The sequence below is a fragment of the Catharus ustulatus genome, chromosome 5, assembly GCF_009819885.2.
Source record: "Catharus ustulatus isolate bCatUst1 chromosome 5, bCatUst1.pri.v2, whole genome shotgun sequence".
NCBI classification, from domain to species: Eukaryota; Metazoa; Chordata; class Aves; order Passeriformes; family Turdidae; genus Catharus; species Catharus ustulatus.
Window position 1 is genome coordinate 29,365,045 of NC_046225.1, and position 9,859 is coordinate 29,374,903.

The window sequence follows — 9,859 nt, forward strand, 5'->3', positions numbered from 1 at the left end:
ACTCTTTAAACAAAACTGCCTGTGCTCCTGAGTCACACTGAATGTTATCTGCTGCTCCCACCGGGCCAAACGTCAGTAATGCTGGAGCCGAAGTTTGACCCTCAGTTATTTCACTATCAGCACACTTTTTCTGTAGCATATCAGGAATTACTTGATTTCAAAATAGTCAAGCCTAACAGTGTTCAAATCACAAATAACAATAGATTCACCATGGCAATAAGCTATAAAGCTGGGAATACAATACACAACTTGAAATCATAGAATCAGAGAATGGTTTGGGTTGGCAGGGACCTTAAAAGGTCATGCAACTCCAACCCTCTTGCCATGGGCAGGAACACGTTCCCCTATACCAGGTTTTTCAAAGCCCCATTCAGCCTGACCTTGAAGATGACGTGAAAATACAGGATGTCCGGAAACAACCTAAGTGCAACTGTGCATGTCAAAGTTGTTTTGCTACAGCAAGCCATGTCTAAGAACTGCCCTAGCTGTAGTGCACTCACATACATAAAATTTCAAATTTAGGTTAAATATCTGGACAACCTAAGGAAGCAGTCATTATGGAGATAATCAGGGTTATCAACAGAAACACTTCTATATTATAATATTGCAAAATGTAAAGTTCAGCCACCTGTGTATTAGAGTCCACTTAAGATATTATTAGTTGGATCTCTTTCACACATATAAGTGTGTTCCCTGAAGACACAATGTCAAAACATAGTTAGCATTACTACCATGTTACTAAGGGGTTACCAAAGCCTGCATGCTACTCTTGACATGTCTCATGAACATCAAGTGGCTGTTTGGGCCATGTATCACACAGTTGGTAGAGCGGAGCAAGTGCAAGGTAGCACAAAATTCAGCAAGCTGAGAGTCAAGCAGTGACCAACTCTAGCTCTTACCCAGACCACTGACAGCACAGTCAGAATCCACCTGCTGCCACAGATAACTAACACATCATGAAAGCAGAGGGATATAACTGCCCCCTTCCACCAGAGGCTTGTTGTAAGGGCTGTGTCTGTCCCATCTTGGCTACACAGACAAGTTTAAATATGGGCCAGGCGGGGGAAGTATAGCAGTTTTGATTATTGTTGTCTCTCTCCCCATCAACTCTTGCAACAAATAGCAAGTTATAAGAAAAGCAATCCCCAAACACAGTGCCCCAGACAAATTGATTATTTCAAACTCATTCTTGCTGGAAGATCAAATATGGACTGCTATTTAGGCACACGAAGAAAGAAACAGTGTCAAAAGTTTCCTGGGGAAAAAAAAAAAAAAAAACAAAAAAGCAAAAAAAAAATCACAAACAAACCAAAAAAAACTGAAAACCACAGCAATTTCGTGTCAGCATGCTTTAAAGGATGCTGAAGATCTGAAGATTAGCCCTCAAGATCCATAAAAACTGTCACTACTGTACTCTGTAGTAAAGAAAAAAAGAGTTACCTGTCATTGCAGTGATCCACCTACTCAAAGAAATGTCACAGATCTACAGATATACTCCTCAGTTCTGGCAACAGCAGATGAAACTGCCACAGCAGAACTCAGAAACAAATGTTAAAAATAACTTAGACAAGGGTATCTATAGGATCACAGTTTCAGGGTCCTTTTCGGTCGTGCTAGGTCATCTCTTGCTTTCAGTATCATTGCAGGAATTAAAACAAAATGACAAGATATAAACAGCAAGAGAAGTAAACACTCCTGGCAAACTGCAGGTTCACTGGCTCAAGCTCAGGGCCACAAGTAACATAGCTTAGCAAAGACATAGACAATGGTGAAGCAAAGGTGAAGACATCCTGTTTTCAACAGAGATTCAGCACTATGGCAAGCTGCGTGGGGTCACACTTGCCACAGAAGATGAGTAACATTTCCTCAGAGAGGTCTGAATCCATAGCTGTTGTTTTGGTTATCATCACTTGATGGTTACCACCTTGAACACTAAAGAAAACACTCTCCAGTATATTCTAAACCCTTATTATATTCTAAAGCCTTAAGAAGTCAACAAAAGCAATGTACCCACTACTGTCAGGTCTAGCAAAGAAGTGTTAGATTTTGCAGCTACTGCAATAGCTAATGAGCAACTTCTCAAGCATGAAGTATGTTACAATGCTGAAAAGGTTTGCACTTGCCAGGGAACACACTGAGCAGCTTACTCTCCTAAAAAGGTAACTTGGGGAAGAGCTTGAAACCTTTTCATCCCCATTGGCTTATGATGCTTTGGGCTTGTTAGTCATTTAGTAAGACAACCAGCTTGTCCTGAAGTAGCCTGTTCAGTTCTGAATTCCCTGTGACTATTATCATTCCTGCAGATATATATGGACACACATTCTATCCTATTCTATTCATTCTATACATAAAGACAGTAATAATCTTTCACATACAATTTTGCAATATAGCAAACTAATTCCCTACAAGAATAGGCAGGTTCTGCATGTTACAGCAGATCTAAATGTTTCACGTTTAAGAAAACACGGTAGACTCTATGCTGAAAAGCACATGCTTCAAAAGTATCCATCAGCATATACGAGAACCCAGAGCTAATGTGTGCAGTAAGGACATTATAATGGTCAAAGAGGGCAGAGTTTAAGTAGATACTGTCAACAACACACATACACAGTTTGCAGCTCCTGTCCTCCTGAAATTCACAGCAGTTGCCACAACCAACAAGAACACAAAGCCACAGCTGAATAACTGATGCTGCATGACCGAATTAAGGAATACTCCAATCTATCAAAAGGACCAACCAAAAAACTTCACATGCAATCAAGTCTCCACCACCCTTCAGTTCTTTGATAAATCCACCAAGGAAACACACAAAGGAAGTGTCTGGAGACTTATATCATATAAAGGTCACCTCACATTCCAAACCATCCAGGGCAACACTTCTTAAGGATGAAGTGCTGAAGAAGGAGAACAAGCTCTGACATTGGACCAAGAAATTGAGGAACAGGAGAAGGGTACATAGGAACAAGTACAATGATTATCCCAGAATTAGTTCAGATATTTTATTTTCAAAGGGAGACCCGCATGTAAAGAGGGAGAACTGGAGGGGTACAGATTTAATTTATTATTACAACCTAGGATACTAAGTGATGAGACTCATTGATTGAGGTTTATGAAGAGTGTAAGGGGAGATTACTGCAACACTATTGCAACCTCCTCTAATCTCCAATTTGCCACAGCTCCAGTTCCACAGGGCCAGGTCTCACCACGGCATGTGCATGCCTCTCAGCTCCACCCCTAGGGCAGCACTCCTGCCTCAGTAAGGAGGCGGATCTTGCACTTAGAAAGTGTTCAGCAGTATGCCCTGCCCTCTTGAGTGCACTTCATCTCAGCCTGCCCATACTGAAGAGTTCATAGACTTCCTAGAGCTGCTTCCACAGAAAAGTATCAGGCAGGTCACACCATCCACACCACTGAAAGTTTTCCACCAAAAAAGCAATTCAAAACACTCACATTTTGGACAAGTTTAAATAGTCAGCCTTTGATTATCTCAGAGTTGTGCCTCTGCTATAAGCAGCCACCCAGTCCCAGGTCACAAGGCAAACTAGACTCACCTAAGCCAGCTTAGCCAGGCACTTACCTCCAACAGGCTTCTCCTATACTGGAGCTGCTTAGAAGGCACACAGACCAAACAACTTCAAGAAACCCATTTCTTTCCCCTGCACATCCCAATGACCCCTGCCCACAAAACATCTAAGGTACATCAGCAGGTTAATCAGTTTCATAACAATGTATTTGGGTTACAAAAATCCAAATATCCCTCAACCTTTTATGAGAGTATTAAAGGGAAACTGTTTTTCTTTTTTCTATATGCAAATAGCATTGCAAAATGTATCATACTGTATAACTCTACAGCCCAAACTGAAAACAGCACATACTTTTTTGTTTGGTTGAGGTTTTTTCTTTGCTTGTTTTATATCTTCATTAAAATATGCCAGGTTTCTCTATTTTATGGCCATATTTGTGTTTGGTCAGATAAGTAGTCAAACTCTACTAATTCCTAGTGCAATAGCCACCACCGATCATGTTGAGGGGATTTGGATTGAGAAAAAAGAACTAAAGAACTGTTTGGGAGTTGCTGTAGCTACCTGCAAGCACACAGCTGCTGAAACCATCACATCAGAAGTGTGCCACCAAAACAGCACACACCAACACTTCATCCTCCAGCACAAAGCAAAGCCAACTGTCTCAGCTCAAGACTCAGGCAAAGCTACCTGAACTAAGCAAGTTAGTTTTGGACAATATTTCACACACCTCCTCTTACCAACCAGCACTGGGTGTTGTATCCTCTAGCTGATGGTAGCATCTTCAATCGCCCCAGTAAATGGAAAAAGATGTCTGCTGATAGGTTAGGTATGACATTCTAGAAAAATGCATTGCTTCACCTATGTAAAAATAACTGCAATTGTTTCAGAGAGCACTGAGAAAACAAAATAGAGCTTTATCTGAATTACACAGATCTGTCTATTTAGAAAAAATGAGCAGTCTTGAGGAGATAAACATGTATTTTTTGCCATAATGAGCATGAACAAAACTGAATGCAGTAGTTCCTTTTAATCTGACATTCCTTACTTTTGAAGTACAGTAATTTCACGACTATAAGGCACACCCTTTTGACTAAAATTTTCCCTCGAACCCAGAAGTGCACCTTATAGTCCGGTGCGCCTTATCTAATGGACAAAGTTGTGAAATTTGCCAAACTGGAAGTGTTATCTGTGAGCCGTGGGGGGAGCCGGAAGTGCCACAGTAGCCAGGTGGGGGCGGGCCCAGGGGCCCGCGGTACCACCCCTGCCGGGTGGAGGCGGGCCTGGGGGCCCATGGTTGCTGGGAGAAGGCGGGCCAGGGGGCCCGCAGCACCGCCCCTGCCGGATGGAGGCAGTCCCGGGGGCCAACGGCTGCCGGGTTGAGGTGGGCCAGGGGGCCCGCGGCTCCCCCCCGCCGGGTGGAGGCAGTCTCGGGAGCCAATGGCTGCCGGGTTGAGGCGGGGCCTCGGCCAGAAACCGCGCGGGGGGAGCTGGGGGCGGAGCCTCGTTGCAAAAAAAAAGTGCGCCTTATAGTCCGGTGCGCATTATCTGATCTACAATGTTGCAAATTTTGCCGACTCCCTGGGGGTGCGCCTTATGGTCGTGAAATTACTGTATTTGACCTTACAGACATAAATCATGTCCACATTACTGACAAAAAAAACCTAGCAAGGATCTATTAGAAAATACACAACTTCAGTGTTTGCACTGATACAGGACAAATACTGGAGCAGCTAACCAGAACCAGTGGTGCAAAGACTCAGGTAGGATTCACAACATTGCAACCGTTTAATTACTTCCATTCCCTCTTCCTGCCCAAGAAATGGTCCCTCACAAGTGAGCCACAATGCCTCTCACATTCATAACAGCCAGTCACTTCAAAACAAGGATTTGTCCATTCCTCTGTCAAAGCCGCCAACCATGTGCACCCAAGAGGAAGCCACTAAGGGTTGCTAAACACACAGAAATTACACAGCCCTAAAGTACACACTGATAGCAACCAGAAGGGTGTTCTGGGACAGAGACCTGTAAGCATCTAGTGCTGCCTACAGCCCTTCACAGACATCCTCTGCTAACCACTGAAAGATAGAGGAGACCTGGCTAAACTGTCCTTGTTTGATTTAGCCAGAAGAGCCTGTGTAATAACCAGCAGCTGTACCACCACAAAGCAAGATCAAGAAGTTTGTTGACAATAAGTCCATTACCATGCTTACGTGGGTCTGGGTCTTCATCAGAAAAATACCTAAAATCTTAGTCTCTTGTGACAGCAAAGGCTACAATCTTAATGTTCATAGCAGTGATTCCAGTAAACAGATTTCATCTATCCAGTGAATAAATGGAGAATTTCAGTGTTGAACCATCCATCAGTTTCCACAAATTCACTAAAGCACAATACTTTGTTGTGGAAGAGCATTTTCATGAGCAATTACATACTACGTTTATTGTATCTTTCTAGAATTACCTGACATTACACAGTTCACATACAACAAGGCTGAAGCAGCTCTGCAGATAAGGTCTTTATGCTACTTTCATTTCAAGTGTAATGCCCATATAGTCATTGCATGTGCTCTTTACAAAAAGATTCAGAAGATTAAACATGTTCATTAAATACTGTCCAAATTATAAAAACTCTGTTTACTTCAAAAAGACAGAAAAGTAGCATTCCTCTCTGTTTAATAACATTGCCTGGCCTAAATCATTCCTTTTTTTTACTGATTCAGAAACAACAAATTCCACTGAAATAATGGACAAAACTTTTGCAAAGTACTGCATGCATACATAAGAGGAAGAAAAGTTCATTTGTCAGGCTAAGTTTAAAGATAAAAAGTTCTTCTTCCCTAAAAAGGTATTTGTTGTAAAATCTTTTCTAACACTTAATGCAAACGAAAACCACATACTTTCTGATAAACATTTATGTTTCCAAAGAGACACTATTGCATGAGTAAATTATTCAGCTTGAACAAAGGACATACACCGATTAGGTATAAGCTGCAGTGGGAGGAAAAACCTAAACCTTGACAAAAATAATTTTAAAAACATGAATGATATATTTTTTGAGATATTTATGAACCTGGAACACCAACAAGAATGCATAATTGCCATCAAGAGACAGAACTAAGCTACCACTAACAACTGGATGATGATGGAAAAAGGTCAGATTTAATTTTGGGGCTAGGAGGTGCCCTAAAGCAAGTGTAATCACCACATGAAAAAGGATATAGTGTCATTCCGTTCCTGTAGATATTAAATACAGCATAGAATTGACCATCTCCTTAACACTGTGGCCTGAAGAGAATGCAACCTCCTTTCCTAATCACTGAGTTCAGCGACTGAGAAAAGCTAGGAGTTCGACTTCCTTACACCCCGTTTTAAAACAGCAATGATGGCAGAAAGCCTAAGATACGGAGATACTTCGAACTAAAGAAAATTAGTCATCTTACCTTCACCAAACTGGGTCTCAAAATGAAACTGTGAAAGATCAGGTGCCTTGTCTACCTTAAAATTCTACTGACGTCTAGGCTTTCCCCAGAGTTTTCAGAGGCTATGTCCTCAGTGGAATGGACAAGTATACAGCTAGGAAACAGCCAGCAAGTGCTCTCTAAAGTGTAGCACAAACTGAAGCACATAGCAAGCACCCATAGCTGGAATGCTGGAGTATATACACCCATACATTTCAGAATTTCAGCAATTGTATACATTTCTGTTACATTTTGGTTTTTCCTGCTTTCAATTGCATGTGGTAAAGAAAGCGCAGGAGAGCAGGTGCCTAGCAACTGGCCCACAGGCTGTACACATTTCTTTTAATGAAAAGCATGACAAACCCTACAACGTTGTCCTTCAAACTCTTTCTAGACTCCTTCCAGGACGATGTGGAAAGGACTCATGAAAATGACAGTTTCCACACAAGAGTTATAGTTTCTGGATCTCTGTCTCAACATTGTCTTATCAAATAAACGACATTCAACATACTCTCTTCATGTTTTAGTACATCCTCCTCGTATGTAACAAATTGCTGTATAAATTTTAACACTTGAATAGTACAATTTAACACCGGCAGACACAATTGTTTCTTCCCCAACAAACTACTGACGTGTTGGGTTTTTTTCTTCAGTTCAGAGAAAGTTAAGATACAGTTTTTCTCAGCGGTAAATTACGCATGGAGCAGAAATGCTAAAAAGCAAAGCAAAACAGAACCCAGGCAAACACAACACCATTCCCAAACGAAACCCTTCTTTCCCCAGTCCAGGAGTAAGGTCTGGAGTAAGAGCAAGAGCACTCTCGTGCCTCGCCAAGCAGCAACTACTTCGATAAACAGAAGAGCCCATACCACTCCTGGTTTTTAAAACACATTCAAAATACTTCACATAAGCAACTCTTCTGTAACGTTTTTCCTCGACAAAAGCTGTATCTTCGACCCAAGTGTATGTAAATGAGCGGGGAGAGGGCAGCCGCGGGGCTTGTCAGGAGACACCAAACCCAGAGAGAAAAGAAGGAAAACGGGGGAACGGGGTAGGGGATGTTTAGAACCCTCGGGGCTCACAGCACTGCGGCCGTGCGTTCCGCTCCCAGACTTGCACAACTTTCCGCCGCGGCAGTTCCGCTCGGCTCCCCGGACGGGGATGGGACGAAGGGGTCCGAGCCCTCCGCTCGCCCTCCCGCCGCCTTTGTTCGCGCGGGCCGCCGCTCCCGTCACAAAGCGGGCGACACAACTTGCGAAGGAGACCTCGGCACACCCTGGGGCCGTGGCGGAGAGCCCCCCCTCTCCCGCCCTGCGGCGGGCGGGAGCGGCGCGTGGACCGCAGGGCAGCAGACCATGCGCGGCCGGCAGCGTGAGCCGCATGGGAAACGGAGGCCCCACACCCGGCCCCCCCGCCCGTTCCGACGGCAGCCCCGGGGCATCCAGCCCCTTCCCAAGGCGGCTCCTCCCGCTCGCACTCACTTTTCGGCACGGGCTCCGCTGGGCTCTCCCTCCGCTCGAGGCGCGCGCGCCTTCCCGCCGGCGGCGCGATGCAGGCGGCGAGGCGGAGCCCCCGTCCCCGGGCGGGACGGGTCCGCTGCCCTCCACCGCCCCGGGGCTGCCGCCGGGGGCCGGGTGACTTCAAAGGGGCAGGCGGGTCCAGCCCCCCACCCCTGCCCCGGGCGGGCTGCGGACTGGTGGCCCTCGAGGAATCCCCCCGACTGTGGCTGTCCCGGCGGCGGATCAGGGGCGCCGCCGCGTCCTCTCACATGGAGCCACCCCGTCGGCGTCCCCCCGGGCCGGTCCCCGCACCGCCGCCGGCCAGGAGGCGAGTGGTTCGGGCCGTGGCCCCCGCCCCGCTCTCCCTCTCATGCACTGCGGGCGCCGCCGGGCTCCGGCTCCAGCGGCAGAGGGGCCGTCAGGGCCCCAGCTGGGCGACACGGCGGGGCAGCTGGATGGCGGGGCTAGGCGCCGCGGCCGCTCCGTTCTGCAGCATGTGGGAGGAGCGGCGGGGCCGGGCCGGGGACGCCGGGCGCGGTAGGGGAAGCAGCAGAAGCAGCAGCACCCCGGGATCCGCTCGCTTCCTGCGGCGCCGGGAGGGGGCGGGGAGGGAGGGCGGGAGACAGAGCGAGCGCGGCGGTGGCGCGGGCAGATGACAACGGTAACCCGGCAACGAGACCGGCCCCGCCCCAGTACTGGCGCGGAGCGATGATGCCAAGGACGGGCAAGGCGGAGCCGCGCAGGTCCCGCCACGGCCGCGCGGTTCAGCCCAGGACAAGGGGGCGGCCCCGCGCCCGCCCCGCCCTTTCCCGCGGTGGGAACGGCTGATTCCGGGTCTATGCCAGTGCGCGCCGCTTCGCTCCCGGCCGCCGCTAGATTTGTTCAGCAGCCGGCGGTGGGAAGTGCTGGTCACCCTCGGTGCTTCCAGAAACTGGGGCTTACCTGTCCCTAGCAGCACTTTGTCAGTCGGACTCGGGGCGCCGCGAACCCAGTAACGGTAATGATGGTTGCCCCGTCCCTGTTCTCTTAACGGTAAACCAAGCGTTATTTACAAGAGCCTCTAACAGAATCACAGGATCAATTCGGTTGGGAAAAGACCCCTGAGTTCATCTAGTCAAACCTATGACCGAACACCACCGTGGTCAACTAGACCATAGCAATGAGTGCCACATCCAGTCATTCTTTAAACACCTCAAGGGACCCCACCACCTCTCTGGGCAGTTCCTTCCAAACTACTCTTTTCTGTGAAGAAATTCTTCCTAGTGTCCAACCTAAATGCCCCGTGGTGCAACTTAGGACTGCCCTCTTGTCCTGTTGCTGCTTGCCTGGGAGAAGAGACTGATCCTCACCTGGCTACACCCTCCTTTCGGGCAGTTTTAGA

At 47.1% G+C, this 9,859-nt stretch overlaps 1 protein-coding gene across 1 annotated transcript in view; it reads right to left on the minus strand.

Moving 5' to 3' along the window:
* FBXW7 (F-box and WD repeat domain containing 7) overlaps positions 1-8,524 on the minus strand; it is a 229,661-nt gene extending 221,137 nt beyond the window's left edge. Inside the window, exon 1 of the mRNA XM_033059352.1 lies at positions 8,461-8,524. The gene's annotated coding sequence lies outside the window, so the exon portion shown is untranslated. The remainder of the gene's footprint in view (positions 1-8,460) is intronic.
* Positions 8,525-9,859: the final 1,335 nt, after the last annotated feature.